The 25,764-nt window shown below is 45.2% G+C and overlaps 1 protein-coding gene across 5 annotated transcripts in view; it reads left to right on the top strand.

Moving 5' to 3' along the window:
- Positions 1-25,764, top strand: part of LOC146060773 (interleukin-18 receptor 1-like) — a 106,194-nt gene that overhangs the window by 39,192 nt on the left and 41,238 nt on the right. For 3 of the 5 annotated variants that reach the window (XR_014470478.1, XM_083174390.1, XM_083174389.1), the window contains 5 exons: positions 1,048-1,113; positions 9,459-9,588; positions 11,862-12,013; positions 14,579-14,697; positions 16,885-17,073. The gene's annotated coding sequence lies outside the window, so the exon portion shown is untranslated. Of the gene's footprint in view, positions 1-1,047; positions 1,114-9,458; positions 9,589-11,861; positions 12,014-14,578; positions 14,698-16,884; positions 17,198-25,764 lie in introns of those variants that run through there. The other 2 variants (XR_014470477.1, XR_014470479.1) reach the window with 2 other exon arrangements.

The following is a 25,764-nucleotide window of genomic DNA, read 5'->3' on the forward strand; positions in this document are numbered from 1 at the left end:
TATACTTGGGGGGTGGCGTGGGGGTTCATTTAAGCATTGTAAGCACCCATTAGGGTTCAATTCTTGATCGCGTCCAGACCGCGGTGTCCCGGCTTCTGGCTCCCTGCCAACGTGTGCTGCCAGCCAAAAGTTATGCAGCCCTTCAGGGTTCCTCCTCGGGACCGTATATGACAGCAGTGATCCGACATGGTAAATACAGGATTAAAAAAAGGATTTCTGAAAACGTACTTTTCAGATGACAACTGCAGTCCGAATTCGTCATGTGACATCAACTGCCCTCCACACGACACACCTATGTTCCCAGGGGAACGCCTATAAATTGCTGGGCAGGTTTCCCTGCCCGTGTGAATGCCTCAGCAACTGTGATACTCGCCAAAAGCGTTTACACAGGGGGTTTGCACATGCACATATTGAGGCATTCGCAGGCCCCCCGAGGTGACGCGGAAAACTAAGCAAATAGCTTAGTGGGCGCCCAACTAACATATAAGTACCAAATTAAATATGTAAGGAAATGAATCGGAGTCTGAAATTCACGTCTGTCTGAGTTTTTTTACTATAATCTTTTTTTTTTTTTTTACATCAGCACTAGTTTCTTCGCCACTGTATATAATCACAACACTGGTAAGAAAGGGATCAAACATCTAGAAAGACCCAAAACTCTCCCACAATCCCGCAAACCCCATGCACCCCGAAACGGGGCTAGGGAACAGTAATAATTTTTTTATAGTTCTTGGTTGCCATAAATAAAACCAAACAGCCAGTAATAGGTGGGACCCTAGGCAGCCACCTTTACTGCATTCTGGGAATACGTCCCTGTCCTGAGCAATGATTGGTAATTGTTTTTCTTTGTTGTTTTGAATACAGTAAAAAGCAAAAATATCACAAATTATTACTTTCTGCTTTTTTGAAACAAACATTTTGTAGTTTTGTTTTTTTTATGTTTAATATATAGTTATATATACAGAAATATACAGTTTAGTGTGTATTGTAATCTGCATTTTAATAATAACAAAGCAGTTATAACAGGAATAACATTTGTTTTAACAGCCAGTAGAAACATGACACCCAGAATCACAGAGCCACCTAAAAATATTAGTGTGCCGGTAGAACCAGGTAAGAATTACAATTTTCATACTTCCTACTGCAAATACAATTTGTTAATACATGTCTGAAATATGTAAGATAAAGAAAGAAAGCAAATCCAAGTGGCATTAGAGGTGCCAAGCATATAGAAAGCATATGCAAGAGATTTTATATTTAACAAGAATACAGGAAGCATACACAAGAACAGAGGTATTGCAGGGGCCAAGTCTACAGGAAGCATATGCACAAACAGGGGTATTGCAGATGTTGTGTCTACAGGAAGCATATGGAAGAACAGGGGTATTATATGTTTACAGGACACTTGCGGGATCCTCAGTGCCCAATTACAGAGTACATAAACAAATAAACAAACAAGTGACTTGCAGTCGAATTCATAAAGTACAAGTACAGGGTACATAAACATAGCTGCATCAATAGACAACACTGAAAAAAGAATCAGTGCGGCAGAAAACCTCAGGGGTGACAAGAACAAGGGTATTATATGTGGTAAGCCTACAGGAAATTTACACAAGAACAGGGGTATTGCATTATACAGATGGAGCCGCACTCGTGCATCCAAGTGCGCCAGCCGCCAGAGAAGAGCATCTGGCGTGCTGGCGGCAATAACGAGTGTGGCCTCCATCTGTACGTGCTAAGCCTACAGTAAGCATACACAAGAACAGGGATATTATAGATGCCAAGTCTACAGGAAGCATACACAAGAACAGGGGTATTATACATGCTAAGTCTAAAGGAAGCATACACAAGAACAGGGGTATTATACATGCTAAGCCTAGAGTAAGCATACACAAGAACAGGGATATTATAGATGCCAAGTCTACATGAAGCATACACAAGAACAGGGGTATTATACATGCTAAGCCTAGAGTAAGCAAACACAAGAACAGGGATATTGTAGGTGCCAAGTCTACATGAAGCATACACAAGAACAGGGATATTGTAGGTGCCAAGTCTACATGAAGCATACACAAGAACAGGGATATTGTAGGTGCCAAGTCTACATGAAGCATACACAAGGACAGGGGTATTATACATGCTAAGTCTACAGGAAGTATACCAAGAACAAGTGTGGTATACATGCTAAGCCTACAGGAAGTATACCAAGAACAGGGGTATTATACATGTTAAACCTACAGGAAGCATACACAAGAGCAGGGATACTGCAGCTGCAAGTACCTGTGTTCCTATTTATAGTTCCTGTAGACTTACCGCCTATAGAACCCTTGCTCTTGCATATACCTGTACTTCCTGTATAGTTAGTCACTGTAATATCCCTGTTCCTGCATATGATTCCTCTATACTTAGTCCCTGTAATGATCCTATTCTGGCATGTGCTTCCTGTCTGCCCCCACCTTTCTGCCCAGCATCTCTCTAACCCCTCTCTCTCTGCCAAGCATCTTGCTGCGTGCCACCCCCTCTCTACTCAGAATCTGGTTGCTTTCCCATTTTTTTGCCTAGAATCTTGCTGCCCTACCCTTTATCTACACAGCATTTGGCTGTGCCACACTATTATAGTTTACAGGGCGGTGCTGGACACCCTACCACCAGCTCTGACTGTGTGGCATATTATGATCTCATGCTGGAGCGGAGCATGGGGCCCAAAGCATATTTTTTTTTAACTGGGCCCACTCACATCTTTCCGTCCGCCACTGCCTATGTTGGAAATGATGTTGGAAAACGTTACTGTTTAAAATATGAAATACTATTTCATCTTCCATTGCCTCTTCATTGTAGGGCAGGGTGATAAATTTACTTTTTCCAGAGCAGGACATAATAAATTCACCGTTACCGGGCGATCTGCATGGGAACGCCCAGCGTTCTTATGGAAACGCATATGAAATGCTAGGCGTTCCCATGGAGAAAACGGCTGGCCGATCACCGCACGCCTCCCGCCCGCAATCCTGGGTGCGTGCGCCCGCAAACACCCCGTTCACTGTTGTCGTCTCACCCTGTGTCTGCACATGCGCATAAATGCGTCTGCACAGACGAAAAACATTGCTCCCCCGTGCGAATGCACGGGGGAGCGAAGGGACCTGAATAAAGTTCTTTGTGCATAGGCTGACAGATGTCAAGTTACACACAAACATTTCACAGTGCTGTGTACATGCAATGAATGGAAACATTTTAAAATCTAAAAGGAACTCTAAAAGCAAAATAAACTCTTTTACTTTAGAAGGAAAATAAAAGTACTATACAGTAAATCCACTCTTTAACCCCTTGAGTGGTGCATTTTGCTGGGGCAGGACAAACCTACCAGGGCAGGTTTGTCCTGCCCAAGCAAAACCCACCACAGATCATCGGAAGCCTCCTCTGCTCCCCTAGCCTCCTCCGCTCCCCTTGTAAGCCAGAGCTCCCCTACCGCCGATGCCCAGCTGCCTGTCAGTGATCACACAGGCGGCAGGCTCGGGGATGTTTCGCAGCGGCTCGGGAGGACTCGGGTGCCTGAACTCTCCCCAGTCCCCCCGGGCCGCCCAGAACATCCCTGAGCCTGCCGCCTGTCAATTACTAAAACTAATGGCGGCAGGGGCAGGGGAGCTGAATTTATAGAACAAATGTGAATGATGCTGGCATTTTTAGCCACTATTTTACGAATCTCTCACAGAGATGTTGGCACTCAAAGGGTTAAAAGAGAGAGAGAGAGTTTGTCAGGGAGAGAGGGTGTCAGGTAGAGAAAAGGAGTGAGAGAGAACAAAAGAGAGGGGGTGTCAGGGAGAGAAAAGGGGAGAGAGAGAGAGAAAAAAAAACCAAGAGTACTGGTGTGTAGTCCTTAGTTTTAATGTAATCTCTATGTGGCTATAATTGTGGTTTGTTGTTTTTTTAATTCAACATCTTTTAATCATACATCTGACCACATGACAATACTCTTCTAAAAACAGTTCCCACTACATTGTTTTATCGGAATTGGTTGTTTTTCATTTATAATTTCCCCATTGTATACTATTTTGTCATATTAGTTGCACAATAGCCATATTTTCATTTAAACAGTGGCGGCTCCTGCTCTAGTTGAAATCAGACTGTGTAAACTTAAGAAGAAAGAGGGGGGTGTGCAGCGCTCTTTTAATGATGCAAACAATTTATAATGCACAACACATTTATTATAAAAAATGACAATTAAAACACATGATATAGGTGTCACGCTCTTAAAAGCACCAGCTGCAGAGTATCGTAAGCTTTAACGTTTGAGGTTGTATCCACGACAGAATAGAGAAAACAATGTAGATAAAATATAATGGATTTAATAAAGATATTGCAAACAGTGAAAATTATGGTATAAACGGTATATGGCAGATATGCAAATATAAAGTCAATTGTCCGGTAGACTATTGTAAAAGATGATGAAGCTTGATACTTGAAGAATATTGCAATATAATTTGAAGAGTGGAAATGAATATAAACCGGAGTTGAATACTTAAGGATTGCAGAAGGAATTGCTGATTGGATGATTTGAAAAACGAATGAAGATTGTATTGCAGATTGGAAGATTGGATGATTGATTGAAGATTGGAAGATTTGAAGGATTGGTTGAAGATTGGAAGATTGGTTGATTGGTTGAAGATTAGAGGATTGGTTGAAGATTGGAGGATTGGTTGAAGATTGGAGGATTGGATGATTGGTTGGAGAATGGAAGATTGGATGATTGGTTGGAGATTGGATGATTGGTTGGAGATTGGAAAATTCTGTTGGGCGATTTGGCCCAGAACTCAATTTGGTCAAGTGCACACATGGTTAATGTCATCACAGGTGTCCTTAATTTCACTCACAAACACCCCTACATATACCCCCACATCATTAAGGACACGTGAGGGTTTGAGACATGGAGATTGTGCAGAGTGGATTTGAGTTGCTCATTTTGGATTTGGCCCATTTGGAGGAGCTGCGCAGGAGGAAGGAAGCTGCGCACCAGAACCAGGTACCACCCCAAATAGTGCGTACCCCACGTATGTATCATGCTAGGCTGTACCTGGACTCCCTCTCGGATCAACAGGTTGTGGGGATGTTTAGGCTAAACCGCAATAACTTGTTGAACTTATATGAGCAGGTGAGAGATGATTTGGGCCCTTTTGGGGGGGGCAACTATGCAGTGTCTGGGCTGCAGAAATTAATGTGTACCCTCTACTATTTGGCCACTGGCTCCACTCAGTCCGTGACCTCATGGTCCTTGGGGGTATCACAAGCCACTTTCTCAAAGCATTTTACTCAAGTGTTACTTGCTTTAAAGAAGTTGTGGCGGACATACATCAGATTCCCCAGTTCAGAGTCAGAGTGGCAGGACCACAAGGTTGCTTTCTATAGACTCTCAGCATTTCCTCACGTGCTGGGAGCTATAGACTGCACACACATTGGGATTAGGGCACCGCACATGCGGGGCCACGTCTATGTCAATAGGCGTGGGCGGCACTCCCTGAACGTGCAGGTTGTATGTGATGCTCATCTCAAAATCCTAAGTGTAGTTGCAGGCTTCCCTGGGAACTGCCATGACGCCTATATTCTTAAACACTCCGGCCTCTGGAACCGATTTACCCAACAACAAATGCCAGAGGGCTGGCTACTTGGTAAGTACATTTTTACATATTACCCTCTCTATTCGTATTTGTACCTGCTGAAATGTGTGTGTGTGTTTCAATTTTCACCAGCCTACTACTCTTGGCCAAGTAAATACTATTTGCCCACTGCACATACCTTACCATATAAGGCAATAACTTCCTTTCTTTGGTTTAGGTGACTCAGGATATGGGTGTCTTTCCTGGCTCATGACACCTTTGCGCACCCCCGATGGCCCTGCACAGCACCGGTATAATAAAGCCCATATTGCGACCCGCAATGTGGTGGAGCGTACGTTTGGAGTGTTGAAAAGTAGATTCCGGTGTTTGGACCGGTCATCTGGTTTGCTGCTTTACCACCCTGCAAAAGTAGTGATGATCGTCCTTTCTCCCACTTTTGGTGCGGCCAGCTTCACCCTCCTCCTCATCCTCTATATCTTTCACATTCATGTCAAAATCCTCCTCCATGCCTGTGTCTTTCTCCTCCTCCTCACCTCCATCTTCATCCATCTCGGACATGTGGCCCTCCTGCAGCTGCTGTGGGGTATGGGCAAGGTCCTGGCTACAGGATGGGGATGCCAGCGGATCCTCCACCTCCTCCTGCTGGGCCTGGTCCGTCAGGGCCTGGTCTGGGGCTGCCCCTGCAGTGGCCATGGTGGCTGCCACACTGCTGCCACTCCCTGTAATGGAGGTCGACCTCACCAGTCCTCTGCTGCCTCTCCCACTGGCTCCTCTTGCCTGGCTGCTGCCACTGCTCCCTCTGCCACTGGCCCCTCTTCCTCTGGTCACACTGCCACTGCTCCCTCTGCCACTGGCCCCTCTGCCACTCCTCACTCTGCCACCAACACCTCTTCCTCTTCTCACACTGCCACTGCTCCTCTCCATGCTCCTTACTTCCTATCAAAGAGTGAAATGGCGCCAATGCCCCTTTATATAGGGGGTGTGATGCATAATGGAGGGGACCAAGGTGGGCCAATAGGTTAGGGGGTTATTTGTCATGTGGAGACAGTCTTGTAAATCGCACTCCGGTTGGTCTACAATTCGCACATGACCGGCGGAAGAAATCGCACTTTTTAGTGACATAATTTCGCATCAATTCGCAGCAAATCGCACTACATCGCACTTTTTAGCCTCTAATGCGCATCCCATTAAATATGCAAATTATGACAAAAAAATGCAATTTCTGAAAGTGCGAAGAGCGGCGATGTGGAGTGCGAAAAATATATGCGCTTTTCTCTCAGCCCATAGAAGGTCACCCCATATCTTCTTTCTCCAACAAGTGCTGGGACTTTCTGAATGACCAGAGCAGGTTATTATCCACAGACCGGTCTACATGCTATAATTCTCTTTTTAATCACCTATATCATGTGTTTTAATTGTCGTTTTTTATAATAAATGTGTTGTGCATTATAATTTGTTTGCATCATTAAAAGTGCGCTGCACACCCCCTCTTTCTTCTGCATTTTTACCAAGGGGTCTGACTAACCCCTGTTGCAGCAGCTCATATTCAGATAAACAGCCTTGTTAGCGCTCTATACAGCTTACTGTATTTTGTTGGTTTGTGTAAACTTAAGCTCCAATGCTTCCTCCCTGCAGAGACATAAACAGCCAACAACAGAGCTCTGGAGGTAGAGTGAACCCCGTGCGATCGTGGGTGGTGCGCGCGTTTGGGGGGGGGGGGGGGGCGCTACCTCCACTCTGGTGCTTGCTGCCTGTGTCTCTCCTCTCACCAGGCTCAATGTGTCTCGTGTCTCTCTTCTCACCAGGCTCCATGTGTAACCTCCCCTCCTGCAGGGAGGAGTTCAGCATGTAGTAGCTTCCTATTGCTGCTACTTCTAATCATACACAGGACTGGAAACCCCTCCCCATCTTGGGCTGCCATAACATAATGTAATGACAGCAATAGCTTCCATTAGGAAGCCATTCTGTGCACATTTCCAAAGCTACAGTGATTTTATGGGCTGCTGCTTGTGCAGCCCAGAAGCAATTTCTCTGCAGTGAGCATGCCCAGACTTCAGTGAGTCACTCAGAGTGATGCAGCTAAGCAGGGCCGGTGCTAGGGTGTCTGGCGCCCTCCTGCAAACCATAAAATTTGCGCCCTTTCACATTTCCATTGCAACAAGCTGAAGCCCGATTGTGGGAGCGTATGCAACATGCGATTCTATGGAGGATCTCAGGTGCATTTACATGTGTCCGCAAAATGTTGCCAGCACTAAAGGTGCCCATACCCGCTGCGAGATTCACATACGTTATGGGCTAGATCGCATCACACGGCATGCATGCAATGTGTGTGTGATGCGATCCGAAAGCAGTACAAAAAGTATGTGCAGCACATACTTTTTGTACTGTGCGATGTCCGCAGGAGCGCACATCGCATTGCACACTGCTATTGGAGCGTGTATGGCCACCTTTAGGCACATAACCCAGCCCATTATTTAAAAAGTGTCTAAATTTATATAAAAAAATCTAAATATAAATGTATAATAAAAGACTCACTGTTCTTTTGCTGTTTAACTCTTGTGCAGTCCCTCCTCTTCTATCTGCGTAGGCAGGACGCTGAGGATGCCATTACACCCCTCTCGTGAATGAGGGGGAGAAGAGGGGAGAGAAGGAGGAGTTTGAAAAAGAGGGGAGGAGATAGAGGGGGCGGAGTGTTGAGGACTGGCAGTGACACTGGCACAGCACCCTGAGAAGAGGGAAGGAAGGGGAGGCGACGCTGCTGCCTGTTCGTCATTTGTTTGACAGCTGACAGGCGCAGGAAGCAATGGGTAGGGGGCGGATTCGGACATCCAGGCATTCACAGACAGCGCTTCATGCCTCAGCGCAAGTGTCTGTGAGGAAGAGGGGGCAGTTCGCAGGAGGAGGACAGTTTGTGCGCGGTGCAGGGAGCAGCTATTTATACTGCCGCCCGCCAGTTGTCAGACAGGCGCTGTGGGCGGCGTGCAGGAGGCAGTGACAGACAGGGCTGAGGCAACTTTTGCAGAGCAGGGAGGTAGACAGCGCCTATTCAGCCTGGCGCCTCCCTGCTTTGCAGGAGCTGCTGAGTGGGTAGCGCCGGCCCTGCAGCTAATTAAAGAATGCATTGCAGAGGTGGAAGTTTTTTTAATTTTAATAACTGAACCACTTTAAATAATATTTTTGAAAACTGTTATTTGTGTGTAGATCTTTATTAACAGTATAATGTACTTTACTTAATATTAAAGTTATTAAAAGTGTGTATTTTGCTCTGTACCTATGTTTGTGTAAATATGAGTACATCATGTATTATAGTAAATGCACACAAACACCAGTACAGAGCAAATCAAACTAATAACCTGCAAATATATCATGTCAGTTTGCAGCACCCAGAAAATTGCAGCCCCCCTTAAGTCTAAAGGCAGGAGCCGCCACTGCATTTAAATATTGTGATTTAGTATACTGGCAACCTCAGTCACATTTGTTGTCTGTAATTCACTGCGAGCAACACAATTGTGTGGCAAACTACATTTGCATTCCCACAGTTATTAAGTATTTGTACCTATAAGAATAACTATGTATAAAATCAGACACACACATTCAAACGAATTTCTAATAAGTTTTTTGAAAAAAAAAATATATATATATTTGCCCATACAGTACCTGTTTTTCCATTAGCGACTTAATTATTTGTTTACATTTTTTTCCACCATGCCCTAATTGACTAATTTTTTATTACCTTCTCTTTCAAACCCTCAAAAAATATGAAATTAATCATATACCAGCATTTTTAAATTGCACAGAGGTATGTTGAAGTACAGTATGTCTTAGGTAAAATTATTTTCTCTTTTTATGTAGGCTCACAAATAGATCTACGTTGCTCTGCTGTGCATGTATGTAACACTTCTACAGACAGTACAATTATTTATTGGTTGATCAACGAGCAGTTCCCAGACATTTATGATAATGCCCAGGAAAGTGAACAAAGGCAAGTACTCACTTTTCTATTAGTGGCTATATGACCATTTTTCTATCCAACGGCCAGGGTTGTGCCATCTATGAGGTTTAACGCACTAATTAGTATCCTGCACTGAGAAGTCATAGAAACATTTATTACAAAACACAGCATCTTGATTTACCACCTCTGCAGGTTTCTTTCCCATAAATATGAAGCTGGAGGTGCCTCAAGGATAAAAATACTGAATACTCAAAAAGACTGTTGGCCTAAGCCAAAAGTAACAGAAGACTCGGTACTTGTGTAGTTTCATGGCGCCGTGCGTCTGTTTCCCCTTGCGGTTCTCGCTTCGCTCGCCCATGCTGCCAACATGGATAGTGGAGGTATGAACTATCCATGTTGGCATGGAGTTAAGTTACTTTTTTGGACATATTTCGTGGCGAGCGTACACCCGGAAGTAGCACGGCGCCATGCTGGCACCGTGAAACTACACAAGTACCGAAGACTCAAGACTCCCAGCGTCCACACTTACCCAAGTGCCTCCAAGCCACCGTGAGGTCTGCAGGGGCTATTGCTATGCCAGCCACTGGGCATGTTCTTCAAAGTAATAGAGGTCGGTCACCCTTATCCTTGTATTCCAAAAACATAAATATTCCGAAAACCGTGGTTTTTCAGAATTGTTTTCATACTTACCTCGTCCCCTGATTTCCACGATGGCCTTCAGGATCCTCTTCAGAGCATCTCCGGTCCCAGGGGTGCATTCCGCGAGTGCGCAGGTGCCGGTCGGGGGACCATCGGGGCACCACCAGGGGACTGGGTAAGTATAGGGGGAAAAAAATCTAAAATACGTAAAAATCCCTTATACGAAATGCTCAGGACCACAGCCACGAGAGATCCAATTGGATTCGGCATAGCAGGTAGCTGTGATAGAAGCCCATAAGTTTGCATCCAGACTTGGTGGTCAAACCTCCGAAAATGGCACTTTTGGAGATTTGGACGCTTTTTAAACATTGTTGCATCCCTCCCATATACATTAATGATGTAGAAATTATTACACACTTACTGTACCAGTATTTTCATTCTGCTCAACAGGTCTATATGTGTTGCTGCATACTTCTCCTATGGTATCAGGATAATTAGAGAGCTATAGGGATGGTTTCTCTGTGTTCTACATGCTATTTATGCTTCACTTGGCTTGGTGGAATTTATCCCTCGGCTGACCTCATGGAGATATTTATATGAAGCTAGATTCTCACCACAAGTCCATCTAGGTACTGGATTGGATCTAGTATAATTACACTTTATGTTTATATACATACATTTGTGGATGACTAGTCAATGCCCCGCTATTGTCAATTTGGGGGTATGCCCAGCGCTCACTGAGCAGTCACCAGGCTCTACTCCCCGCTTTGTTAGATGCCGTGTGCATGCACACAGTATCTATTCAATGATCACCGAATGCTTTGCAGAGTAGAGGTGATCACGGGTTCCCCTAAACTGATCCCCCTGCCTGCAGTACACTGTGGCCCATGGGTGGGGCAGTGTCTAAATAGCAGGGTTGTTCCAATGGAAACATGACAGTTGGGTGGTATGCAGTGGTGTCTGCAGATGTATAGTATGTACACACCAGTGGAATGACCCACCATAGGTGGTTGAAGATAGCAGGTTTATACAGCCGTTCTCACTGTAATACACTGGTTAGGTACAGGCCTTAAAGTATACAGCTGAGTGGGGTTGATGTATCTCACTAGCTAGTGACTTTATACAATGTGAACTTCGTTCTGCATGATGCTAGAATTAAATAGGAGATGTCTGTCACCCACACCTTTGAAGGATGGTGCTACACATGCACCAACGTAGCATCTGAGCAGTAGCATACCTCAATATCAACAGTTAGTAAGGACAGCAACACTAACAGCCAGCCACATGATCTATGGACTGGCCACCACAGATGCAGTAAAGATGCCAGAAATCTCCATCATCCAATAGAAGTTCTGGTGTTGTCCCTCCTCCACAATGGTGGCGACAGCCTCTGTACAGGAAAATGGAAGTTGTTGCCACCCCCTCCCAGACCTCAAATGGCATCCGACTGTTGACAACTGGCAGTCTGATACTATATTGAGTTCTGCATTGCAGATCCATACTACATACGATGGGATCTGGACCAGGTCGAAGGACATATACATTTTTCTATGATGTTGCGATAGACAGTAAGATGGTTCTATCTAAGTCAAGTGAAATATATGAAGATAGCACTGTATGTACAATCTAAATCATTAATATATCTTATTAATTTCACTTTGCAGTGTAACAAGAAAAGGAGATGAAAGTTATATTAGTATCATCCTTCACATATATAAAGTTGGCCCAGAATTGTATAACATTCCTATCACATGTATGGCGGTGGGCACAAGTGGACAAGACCATTCAACTCTATATTTGAGGAAATGTCAAGCAGGTTTGTTTAGTTACTCATTTTGTGTATACTTGTAAGTAGCAAATTGGCTATCTGTAATAAAGGGAAGCAAATATTGTATAATTTTTAATTTCAGAGTTCAAAATAATATTCCTCAAAATAAGTTTAAATTTATTTTCAAAATATATGTATATATGTATAAAGTGGTATTTATTAAATCTCAGAGATAACATTGTGAGAGATAAAGTACCAGCCAGTCAGCTTCTATCGTACATTTTAAAAGCTGTGTTTAAAAATTGACAGTTAGGAGCTGATTAATTGGTACTTTATCTCTAACAATATTATCTGTCTCGAAGTTGTCAATGATTGTCACCTCACCTTCTCCCCGATCACCTCTTTCCACTTACACTTCAGGATTTATTCCATATCTCTTCTTAACTCTGGAATACCCTCCTATGCAGCACTGAATCAGTCCCAATATACACAAGTAAATAAATTCATATATCACCTTTGCACCTGCATACATAAAAGCTTTTAAAGGAATCGGGTACCTAACCCTTAAATGTGTCTGTATACTAGAGATGAGCGGGTTTGGTTCCTAGAGAACCAAATCCCCCACAAACTTACCTGATCCCAGGCCAGCTCTATGAAGGCTCGATCTTCTGCGCCATTTTCTTGATCCAAAGCGGGGCTAAGCTTCATCATTCCGCTGTCGGATACTTGCCATATTCAGACTCTATATTATGTCCCAGTGATCGGAGCCATCTTCATTTTGGGTGTGGGGGGAGGGCTGCGGGGTGTGTATAATTCCAGGGGTGCTGCTAAGAGTACCATATCAGTTCTGGGGTACTGCCAAGTGTGCTGTAGGAGTCCAGGAGTGCTGCTAAGTGTGCCGTATAATTCCAGGGGTAATACAGTGTGCCATATCAGTCCAGGGGGGGTGCTAAGTGTGCCATATCAGTCCAGCGGTGTTGCCAAGTGTACCATATTACTCCAAAGGTTCTGTTAAGTGTGCCCTATCAGTCCAGGGGTGCTGCTAAGTGTGCTGTATCAGTCCAGGGGTGCTGCTTAGTGTGCTGTGTGATTCCAAGGGTGCTGCTAAGTGTGTCGTATAATTCCATTGGGTGCTACATCATTCCAGGGGTGCTGCTCAGTGTACCCTAATTTGCAGGGGTGATGCCAAGTGTGCCATGTCACTCCAGGAGTGCTGCCAAATGTGCCTTATAATTCCAGGGGTGCTGCTTTGTGTGCCATATAATTCCATGGGTGCTGCACTGTGCGCTGTATCAATCCAGGGGTGCTTCATCTGTCCGTGGGGTGATGCCTAGTGGGCCGTATAATTCCATGGGTACTGCTAAGTCTGCCATATCCATGGGGCCTGAAAAGTGTGCCTTGTCAGTCCGGGGGTTCTGCCCTGTGTGCTGTAACAGTCCAGGGGTGCTGTTAAGTGTGCCATATCAGTCCCGAGGTGCTGCTACAGATGGAGCAGGCTCCATCTTTGCAGGGGCTGGCGATTCTATCGCCAGCCCCCGCCAGCGGCCGGCTCTCGCCAGGGGTTACGGGCGCACGAGATGCATGCTGAAGAGAAGACGGGCAGGATGCTGCCGCAGCGCCGTCCTGAAACTGGGACGCGCGTGCGTGTGAGACGCAGATGGAGTGCCTTTGTTCTGGCGATCGCCAGCGCAGGCATGCTGGTGATCAATGGCCAAGGATCAGAGGCGCTCCATCTGTATTTGTGTCGTATCAGTCCAGGGGTGCTGCTAAGGTGCTATATCAGTCATGGGGTGCTGCTAAGTGTGCTGAATCCATCGAGTGTTTGTGCCGCCCACTTTTGTGGCTTAGCTTAGGCACCTTGGTGCAAAGTTTTGGCCTAAAAACCATATTGTGAGGTGTTCAGAATAGACTGGAAATGAGTGTAATTTAATGTTATTGAGGTCAATCATACTGTAGAAATGAAAAAAAAAAACCTCCAAATTCTGTGATTTTAGCTATTTTCATTTTTTTTTCCCGAAAAAAATACAGATATAAAACAAAAATCCACAAAGGTAGTCTTGGCAAAGCCAATCCAGATCCAAAACACAAAACCCAAAAAAATATCTGGGTGCACACCCCTACTATATACCAAGATTTTGGCACCATATACTGTATGTATGTATAAATTACTTACTAATTATAAGGTTTTCCATTCCTGTACACCAAACTGCACACACAAAGGGTAGAATCCAGTTAAATGTGATAGTGATTTATGCTGGGAATGAAGGCGCAGAGCTAATTAATTAGGTGCACTGCGCCCCACACTAAAGTCGGGAATGCAGGTTATAGTACCTAAAAGAATGTCATTTAGCCACAATAAATGGTATTCTCCAATTTACGTGGAGGTTACGATGCTGTTAGCGTGGCTGGTAAATCTGCAACTCTCATAGCAGCACTAATATTGTCAGATTTATACTGGCACCTCAGAAGGGTACAAGCAGAAATCCTTTGCATTCATTCATGCATTACTGACGGATTTCAATATTTCATTTAATTGTATTCCCTAATAGGCAACTTACAATATTTGTATAGTTTGTTTTTTTCCAATAAGAATGACTGTCATTTTTATTTCAGGACAATCCTTATGGGTGTTTATTGTTCCTTTGTGCGTTGTTCTGTGTTTACTGGTGGCCTCTGCCTACAAACATTTCAGAGTTGGTGGTACTCCTAAATATGAAACAAGTGGCATGAAGGTTTGTGGTTTCATATGTACTTTATATATAGGTAAATGTACAGTAATTATCATTACTAGGTAAGATGTAAGTGCTCTATAGGACATGAATCCAACAAATGTGTTTTTCCTGAGAAACAGTAACAAAATATTCAGATGATAGGGCATCATATTAATGGGGGAAACAAAATTGTAGGTTACCCTCACCCCTGTGTCACCAACATCAATGAAAAAAAATCAGTTGGCCACTGTAAAAAAAAACATAAACCTAATACCTGCAATCAGCCAGAGCCGGCCCTAGGCATAGGCAGGCTAGGCAAATGCCTAGGGCATTTGGCATGCCTAGGGGCATCCATGCCTAGGGCTGGCTCAGTTTAACAGGAGCAGAGACAGTTCTGCAGGGACTCATCTGCTGCTGCCCAGGTCCCAAGCAGAGGCGGCACTACTGCCGGTGCAAACAGTCCAGTGTACCGGAGACCAAGGGGTTACAGGTGCCCGGTGCCGCTGTCTGCCCAGAATTTTTTTTACATGTGCCCTGCGGACATGAGCGGGGCAGGGGGGGGTATAGGGTAGTATGCAGGTGGCCGGGCCAGGCAGTGTGTGTGTCGATCAGACATGGAATGGATGGATGCAGCAGCGCCCTGCACGTCTGCATCCATTCTGACCAGGGACTGGTCTCCTCCAGTAGCCATAGCAACAGGCAGCCAATCACAAGACTGCCTGTTGCTGCTCTGAGACAGGGAGTGATTCCTGTTTGCTCTGAGGCTGAGTGAGCATGCTGGAGGAGCGACAAGAGCACCTGCCGGGAAGCCGCCAGAGGTAAGTTAATTCAAGAGGAGGGGGGGGGGGCACTAAATAACTTTCAAATATAACGGCAGGCCATAAAATAAAAATATGAGGGGCACAAAAAATAAAATAAAAATATAAGAGTGGGCACAAACGTTTAATAAAAATATGAGGGGCACAAAAATAAAATAAAAATATAAGAGGGGGCACAAACCTCAAATAAAAATATAACAGAGGCATGTGTGTGCACATTGCGTCATTGATAGGGCTGGCTACATCTGTAGCGGCAGTGCTAGCGGCCACCAGCCAAAATTTTGCCTAGGGCATAAAATTGGCTAGGGCTGGCTCTGCAATCAGCAATTGCAGGTAATAGGATATCCTTATTGGGATAAGGTCATTGGGTCACCACCAAGTAGGTCGACAAGCATTAGTTCGACACCACTAGGTAAACAGGGTCAGTAGGTCGACATGGGGACGGTCGACAGTCAAAAGGTCGACGTGGGTTTTTTTTAATTGTTTTTTGCAGCCGACATGTGCCGACAGGCGGTATTTCATGCCCTACCATCCTATAGAGTGTGGTGAGAGAATAATATGGTGTGCCGAGCGTAGCAAGGCACCCGAAGCATGGCGAGTGCAGCAAGCCATGCAAGGGGACTCGTGGTACGTTTCGGTGTCCATGTCACGATAATTCCAGGCATGTAGACCTTCCTGCATTTCGACTTAAAGTCATATCGACCTAATGCTTGTCGACCTACTTGCTGGTGACCTAATGATCCATACCCTCCTCATTGGCATTTATTGATCTCGTGTAGTCACATTTGCACATCAGTATTGGTGGTTGTAGTTTCCTGGGGAAGCAAACAGATCTAATAATAACAACAGTGTTTCCTTCTAATTAATGAAACTGGTGGAGCGCCCAATGCCTTGTAGTGAGGGACACAATGTTCAAAAGAGGTATACAGAAATGTGAATTCAAAATGCTAGTACTGTAAAGGTGCCCGTACACATACACTGTGACGGTCGGGTGCGTTTTGAACTTTTTAGTTCAAAACTCATCGAATGCAGTTCACATCAGACCGTGTTTCTGTAGGCTGGGATGCGATGCACGCTCCTGTGCATCACATATTGCAAAGGACAAAAGTATGTGCAGGCAGTACTTTATGTGCTAGATCATATCACATCTAGTTCAAATTGCACGCTGTTTTAGCGTATCGTATTTGAATTTGATGAGATGCGATCTAGTACAAAACGCACACCGCACATATTGCACGTGTGGGCACCTTTAGAGCTATTGGGAACACTTCATACATAAGATAGAAAAATGACAGTTATTGCTAGTGGGGAATGTGTGTGTTGCTTCTGTCAACAGTATTATAAGCTACCAATATTAAAGCAGCCATTGGCAAATGACATTTCTGTGCAGCTTGCGATGGTGGAATATGGTTGCAGTGAGGAAAGACAGTGGAAGGGGGACACACATCTGCTGCTGCCTCCACCATGAGGGCCACTGAGATCACCAATCTGGAGCAAAGATGGAAACATCGATGACAGTTGTGCTGGTGGAAACAGCATCTAAAGATGGAAACATCGATAGACTTGTGCTGAAGACATGGTACTACTGTGTAATTATGTGCATATATATACTTCTTTAACTGTTTATCTTAAAATGTTATTAAAAAATAATAAATTCCAAAGTTGTACAGTACATACAGTTTATGTAACTTTATTCTCCCTGTAGGGGAGTGTGTTTAGTACACAGTTATTCAACAAATGTCACAAATTAGATTAGAAGAAATTCAATTAATTATGTATTATTATTTTTTTAAATCGGCTGGGAATTCTTTCTTGCCGTATTCCAAATATCAATTAAGTAATCTGAATAGTTATAGGCATACAGAGGTACTGTAGCGGCACTCATGCTGCATTGTGGCATGCTGCAACGGTACGGGTCATTGGGTCAACCAACCCAAGGTCGACATGCATTAGGTCAACAGGCTTAGGTCGACACCTGAAAGAGGTGAACATGCCGAAGGTCGACAATGCCTAGGTCGACATTCAATAGGTCAACATGGGTTTTTCTATTTTTTGGTCCCGAATGTCGACATGGACACCATATTGGTGCACCGCATATCCTCGCACGGCTCACTGCACTCTCCATGCTTGTCATGGTATCTCGCTACGTTCGGCACACTTTTCTATTCTCCCTCTACGCCCATGTGCAGTGCCGCCGCCGGCTGTGGGGCATGCTGCAAGGGATCTGTGATGGTTTCCTCTAGCAGAAATGCGGAGTAAAGCCCATAAGCTTCTCTAAAGTGATGCCAGCTTTTGCCGGCATAGCCCTGGCAGAGGGGCTTTGTTGCATTCGGAAAAGCAGTAAAAACCCAGAAAATGGGTTTCTTTTTTTTTTAAACACACTTTATTGGGTGGATCACATATAGGTACAAACTTGATAGGGTACAAAAAAAGACAGAAATAGATATACAAGTTCTTATTGTTCAGTACAGGTGTGATCCAAAATTTTTATATATAAAGAGATAGGAGAGAGAGAGAGAGAGAGGCCTCGCGGTGGCAGTGTGGCTAGCTGCCAGTGTGAGAGTCTTAGCGAAGTGGTTGAGAAAAATTAAAGAACGATAATGAGAAAGAGAGAAAAGAGGTGGGAATGGGGGGAGAAATTATGTAGGAGGAGAGAAAAAGGGGGGGAATGGGGTGACCTCCCGTCCTAAAAATCGAATGGGGGGGGGGGGGTTTGAGAAGAGAGCCAAGGGGACCAGACCATATGAAATGTTTTAAGGGAACGGCGTATGACAGCCGTCATATATTCCATTTTGTGAATGTACCAAATACGAGAGATTACCGCTTGTAGGGGGGAAAATGGGTTTATTTTTTTCGCATTTTCCATTTAGTGCATCCTGTCCTCAGCCTCTGCACCTTTCACTCCTTCCATCCTTGTGTCATCCCCTGGTCTTTTCACTCACGGTTACCCTCTCAGGCCCAGCTAACCAGATAACCACTCTCCTTTTCCAACCCACTGCCCCTGCACCTCTCACTCTGGTTGCTGCCACCCTCAGATTCGCTGCATCCTCTTCTACTGTCTGTCATTCAATCTGCCAACAGTCCCCCCTACCAGGGTTGTGCAGCCTGAATACAGAGGAGGGGTCGCTTGGCAAGCTGATGCAGAAGAGTGAAACAGAGGCCCATGTTGTGGTCTGAGGTTGGTCTGTAACTGTTAGCTGCTGACAGCTGTCAGTCCTTAGCTCCCGTACTGTGCTTGTGTGTTACACTCATTATTCTCCTCCTCTTCGTCTACCACTGAAACATGATTGAGGGACCGTACTTTAAAAAAAAAATTATTACAGTACCATATTGGTGTCAGTATGTAATACCCAGTGCCAGATTAAGGTCTAAATGGGCCTGAAGCTGGGAATTATCAAGGGCCTATTATGCTCAATAATAGGGGTTGTGGCCAGCACCTAATTATGTGTGGGGCGTGACCAGTGTTCTGGTTGGGTGGTGTGCTCATGGGTGTGTCTCTATTTGTGTAACTACTTTCAACTAATTATATATGCTGGGAAAAGGCTGGGGGCTGGCATAGGAAAAATGCTAAGGATTTAGTATAGGGTGGAAAATGGCAAAGAGGTTGGCATATGCAAGGGCCTGGCACAGAAAAGAGGGAAAATAGAATATACTTACCTTCCAGTGGCGGCTGCAGACTTTGGGCTTCAGTGCCGACCATGTATCGCCAGCACTGAGAGCATCGGATGATATATATTCAATATAAAACACTTCTACTTGCATATAAAGCTATTAACCATACTGCACCAGCATATATCTCTGCACTTATCACACAATATCTCCCATCTCGACCACTCCGCTCTGCACAAGATTTGCGTCTCTCATCTGAGCGGATCACTAGCTCCCATTCACTATTACAGGACTTTCATCGGGCTGCTCCCATCCTATGGAATGCCCTTCCATGCACAATTAGACTCTCCGCTAGCCTCCAAACTTTCAAGCGTTCCCTGAAAACTCACCTCTTCAGGCAAGCCTATCATATTTAAGTTCTACACGCATAACCCTCTGAGGCACTTATGTATTATATAGCTTCCCTTCTGGACTTGTAACTTGTTGGGACTGCTATGCTATTACTGATGCCTGTCCTTGTGTTTCCCTCCTATATACCTAATAGATTGTAAGCTTGCAGCAGGGCCCTCTAACCACCAAGTCTGTCTGTTACCCAGTTTGTTTTATCACTGTCTACTATTGTAAAGCGCAACGGAATCTGCTGCGCTATATAAGAAACTGCAAATAAATAAATAATAAATAAATATATATGCACAATCCCTCCAAATCTGGGTTACCCCCTTAGGGGTCAGTCCATTCTATATGGTCGCAGGAAAGTAGGCGGCACACAAAAGGCTCCAAATTTATAAAGAAACGTACTGGTGCAGTTTAATGCATGCATACAGTATATGTATATATATGTATCCTGACCTCTGAGCTGTGTGGATGTCAATGCTGTGGTGTCTTGAGAAAGGCCCTCTAGTGGCCGAAACGTAGACCTACAAACCTAATCTGGTAATGGATCACCAATAAAGAAGTTGTCTTTACGTGAAATTCTGGTGAGTGCCCTTATTGGAATCCGTCCCACTCTGTATATTATTGGGACACACTGTGTTACTTTAAAGGAGCACCCCCTCAAAGTTCAATGCTGGCCGTGAGTGCATAATCGACAAGATTTATATATATATATATATATATATATATATATATATATATATATATATATTGTAAGACAGTGGCAGGGAAAGTCATAGACGGCAGGTACCTTTCCCCTAGAATCCTGTCTTATGGCATATAGACTGCAGGCTGTTTCAATCTGTGTGGTAAGCTCCGGCTTACAAAGGGTGTTCTGTCCTGGGCTGGTAATCAGGAGAACACCTGATTCTTTAAAAAGGAGTCAGCCCTCTCCATAGGGCTCTCTCTCTCTCCCTGGGTGTTGGAGGCAGTAAGCTGCTGCTAGAGAGAGACAAGGCTGTAAGTACTGAGTTACTTGATCTATATCTGCTGTGTGTGTCCAGTGTCACATAGTGTGGCCCTGGTATAGAGAGGGACGTTTATTCTGTTTAGTTAGAGCTCAGACGAGCAGGTTTTATTTTCTGTTTTGCCTGAAGTGTAAAGGCTGTTTTTTTAGTTTCTTGCTCTGAGTGCTGCAATAAACTCAGGCAAGCCCTGTTTTGGACCCAAGCCGTGATGTCACTGTCTAAGTCTGTGCCAAATCCTCACCTGTGCCTACCCGTTTGATGCTAAAACCCCACATATGGTGGAGAATGCGAGCAAGCATCTCACTTAAAGAGACATACATCGAACTATAGGACTTTTGCTACAGCAAGCTAGAAGTTGTTGCTAAAGGCAACCAGCCACAAGTGAGTGTCTGGAGTGCGCTGATACTTGTATGTCCTGGCTGAAGGCTGCTGTAACACTGCAACAGGAGACTGTTAAAATGGAGGACCTTTTAAAACACTTGGTGCAGGCAAATGAGCTGCAGCGGCAGGCCAACGCACATCAGCAAAAGGTGCATGAGGAGGCCATGCGTGCCCAGGCTGAAACCAATGTTTTGCTGCTTGAATCCAACAGACAAGCCTTAAAGGAACAGCAGCAAACTAATCTGCAATTACAAGAGCAAATACAGAATGTGGCTAAGAGTGTGGCGCAGAGTGTGCAAACACCCCAACCCTTGCTTCCAACCACACGGGCTGCAGTACAGAAGTCTCTGCAAAAGATGACTCTCACGGATGATGTAGAGGCCTATCTTGCAGTGTTTGAACGTGTAGCAGAGCGTGAACAGTTACCCGTGGATCAATGGGCAGGTGTGGTAGCACCTTTTCTAACTGGAGAACCACAAAAGGCGTATTTTGATCTGAGTGAGCAGGATGCTAAGGTCTACGCGAAACTCAAGGGAGAGATCCTTGCTCGCTTAGGCGTAAACATGAGTGTGCGTGCCCGGAAGGTGCATAACTGGACTTTTTCTGAACAGTTACCTGCGCGGTCCCAAATGTATGACCTGGTCCACCTGGTAAGGAAGTGGCTACAGCCAGAGGAGTCTACACCAGCGCAGATCGTGGAGAGAGTCATGCTGGACAAGTATCTTTGTTCCTTACCTCCAAAGGTTCAGCGCTGGGTCGGTCAGGGCGACCCTAATGATGCCGAGGGGCTTGTCAACTTGGTTGAGAGGTACAGAGCTACTGAAAATCTAATCCAAGAAGTGCCTCCTGGACATTCCACCCTCAAGAACAGCAAAGCGGCCGGATCATCTGGTAAGACTGTTCCGTTTACTAGAGGGGTGAATAATGTTGTAAAGGGAGGTGGCCTAGATGGGGAACAAACAGTGGAGAGGCGTTCCCAAGGGACAGTAGGGTCCAAACCTGGGTCGAAAAAAGACTGGGGCCGCATACAGTGTTGGCGTTGTCATGGACCTGGGCATATTGCTGCCAATTGCCCCCTTACTTCTGAGCCAATGGAGTGTGATACAGCCAGGCGAAGCTCTTTATATGCACGTTCTGTTTTCTCTGCTGAGACTGTGTCAGAAACTGGACAGCAAATATGTCATGTAAAGGTGGATGGTTATCCCGGGAGGGCTCTACTGGACTCTGGGAGTTTAGTTACTCTCATCCATGCCAGCTTGGTAGACCCTGGGACACTCACAGGACGTTACATAGGGGTCTTGTGCATACATGGGGACACCAAGGAGTATCCCACAGCTTTAGTCCAGCTAAAAAGTACTTGTGGAACTGTGTCCCATGAAGTGGGCGTGGTAGAGACCCTGATGCATAGTGTGATCCTGGGAAGAGACTTCCCATTGTTCTGGGACTTGTGGAAAAAGAATGTACACTGCACTAGAAATGATGTTAATAATGAGAATGTGTGCCCTGTGATTAGTCCTGAGCCTTTTGATCAGGATACTGAGGTTCAAACGGTAGGGGTGACCACTATTGAATCTGACAGTTTTCCCCTAGCTGTTCTTGCAGGTGAAGCTGAGGAGCAGGAAGAAGCGTGTGACATGCCTGAGCTAGAGATGTCACGTGATAATTTTGGGACTGCTCAACTTAGAGATCCCACCTTATTAAGAGCTAGGGAAAATCCTAAAGTCATAAATGGTGAGCCCCAATACCCCAATGCTGACAAAGAGTTCCCATATATGGCCATTAACCAGGATCTACTGTATCGGGTAGATAAAATCCGTGGGGAGATAGTTGAGCAGCTGGCGGTGCCCCGGCCATACCGTAGAATGGTCTTAGACCTTGCTCACAAACACGCGATGGGAGGACACTTAGGTACTGAAAAGACCACACAACGCGTGTTGCAACGGTTTTACTGGCCCGGGGTTCACCGCGCAATAGAAGACTACTGCAAGTCCTGCCCTGACTGTCAGCTGACGGCTCCCATGACACATTTTAGAAGTCCCCTGGTTCCGTTACCTATTATTGAAGTGCCCTTTGACAGGATTGCAATGGACCTGGTCGGCCCTTTGGTAAAATCCTCAAGGGGATTTCAGTATATTCTCGTGGTGTTGGATTATGCCACTCGTTACCCTGAGGCTATTCCTTTGCGGAATACCTCTTCAAAGTCCATAGCAAAAGAGCTCTTCAACATGTTTACCCGTACCGGCATACCCAAAGAGATCCTTACCGATCAAGGAACCCCCTTCATGTCTAAAGTCACGAAAGAGTTGTGTAAACTATTGAAAATTAAGCATCTACGTACATCGGTGTATCACCCACAAACTGACGGTCTTGTTGAAAGGTTTAATAAAACATTAAAGGGGATGTTGAAGAGGGTAGTGAGCAAAGATGGGAAGGACTGGGACTGTCTTCTGCCTTATTTGATGTTTGCGGTCCGTGAGGTGCCCCAATCATCCACAGGTTTTTCCCCTTTTGAGCTAGTATATGGCAGACATCCTCGTGGACTGCTTGATATAGCAAAGGAAACTTGGGAACAGGAGACTACACCCTACAAGAGTGTCATTGAGCATTTTTCTCTTATGCAAGACAGAATTGCTGCGGTCATACCTATAGTCAGGGAACACTTAGAGCAGTCCCAAGAAGCACAACGTCAAGTGTATAACAGGTCAGCCAGGGTAAGAAGCTTTAACCCAGGTGACCGCGTGTTGGTATTAGTGCCCACCGTAGAAAGCAAATTTCTTGCTAAGTGGCAAGGGCCTTATGAGATCATCGAAAAAGTGGGAAGTGTAAATTATAAAGTGTATCAACCAGGTAAACGGAAGCCAGAACAGTTGTACCATGTGAACTTAATTAAACCCTGGAAAGACAGAGAGACTCTGACAGCTGTAAGTGCCCCCTCTAGTGATAGCCCAGAGGTGCGGGTGTCAGAGACCCTGTCCAAATCCCAGAAGCAGGAAACTAAAGAGTTAGTACAAAGGAATTATGATGTGTTCTCAGAACTTCCAGGGCGCACCACAGCCATAAAACATGACATTGTCACCGAACCTGGAGTTCGGGTACGCTTAAAACCCTATAGAGTACCAGAAGCGCGTAGACAGGCCATATCTGGGGAGGTCCAGAAAATGTTAGACCTAGGGGTTATCGAGGAGTCTAAAAGTGAGTGGTCAAGCCCGATTGTGTTAATTCCAAAACCAGATGGCTCATTGCGCTTCTGTAATGACTTCCGGAAGCTGAACGAGGTATCAAAATTTGATGCCTACCCAATGCCAAGAGTTGATGAGTTAATTGAAAGACTTGGTCATGCTAGATATTTCTCTACCCTCGACTTAACTAAAGGTTACTGGCAAGTACCTCTTACCGATAGTGCCAAAGAGAAAACAGCGTTTGTCACCCCCGATGGTCTGTTTCAATATCTCTGTTTGCCTTTTGGGTTGCATGGGGCTCCAGCAACTTTTCAAAGGTTGATGGACATTGTTCTTAAACCCCATCGTCAGTATGCCTCGGCATATCTAGATGACATCCTAATTTTTAGTGATGACTGGATGAGTCATTTACCCAAAGTCCAGGCGGTGTTGAATTCCCTCAGAGAGGCGGGGTTGACAGCGAACCCAAAAAAGTGTACTTTAGGCCTTGAGGAGGCACGTTACCTGGGGTATGTTATCGGGAGAGGTATAATAAAGCCACAAATAAATAAAGTGGAGGCTATCCAAGACTGGCCTCGTCCTTCGACAAAAAAACAAGTCAGGGCTTTTTTGGGAATTCTGGGGTATTACCGTAGGTTCATTCCCCAGTTTGCAACCATGGCAGCGCCCCTTACCGATCTTACCAAAGGAGGTAAGGCAGTTATGGTCAGCTGGAACCCAGAGGCTGAAAGGGCATTCCAAGAATTAAAAGTGGCCCTTTGTAATCAACCAGTCCTGATCACTCCAGATTTTAAAAAAGAGTTTGTCGTACAGACTGATGCTTCTGATGTGGGACTAGGTGCTGTCCTCTCCCAAGAAGTTGGTGGAGAGGAACACCCGGTAACATATTTGAGCAGGAAGCTCACACCTGCGGAGAGAAACTACAGTATAGTCGAGCGGGAGTGCTTAGCAATCAAGTGGGCCCTTGAATCCCTAAAGTACTATCTCTTAGGACGCTCCTTTAGATTAATCACTGACCACTCCCCACTTACATGGATGTACCAAGCCAAAGAGAGAAATGCAAGGGTCACGAGATGGTTTCTCAATTTGCAAAATTTCAAATTTACAGTGGAACACAGAGCAGGAAGGCTTCACGGTAATGCCGATGCCCTATCCCGAACATACTGCCAGTTGGCAGACAGTGTCCGACCCCATAGGTTCGAACAGAGGGGGAGGGTATGTAAGACAGTGGCAGGGAAAGTCATAGACGGCAGGTACCTTTCCCCTAGAATCCTGTCTTATGGCATATAGACTGCAGGCTGTTTCAATCTGTGTGGTAAGCTCCGGCTTACAAAGGGTGTTCTGTCCTGGGCTGGTAATCAGGAGAACACCTGATTCTTTAAAAAGGAGTCAGCCCTCTCCATAGGGCTCTCTCTCTCTCCCTGGGTGTTGGAGGCAGTAAGCTGCTGCTAGAGAGAGACAAGGCTGTAAGTACTGAGTTACTTGATCTATATCTGCTGTGTGTGTCCAGTGTCACATAGGGCCTTATTCTGATCGGAGCGGCCAAACGTGCGTACGTTCACAATTACCGCACGCTAGCCGTACGCGGCCGTTAGGGTTAAGTCCACCCACAAATCAGCCGCTTGCGTACGGGCAGAAATAACGTAGAAGGGGAGTGGTGTACAAATGAGCGTACGGCAACGTACGCGGACGGGCCAGCCC

This window comes from Crinia signifera, chromosome 2, assembly GCF_055691185.1.
Source record: "Crinia signifera chromosome 2, ASM5569118v1, whole genome shotgun sequence".
Classification (NCBI taxonomy): Eukaryota; Metazoa; Chordata; class Amphibia; order Anura; family Myobatrachidae; genus Crinia; species Crinia signifera.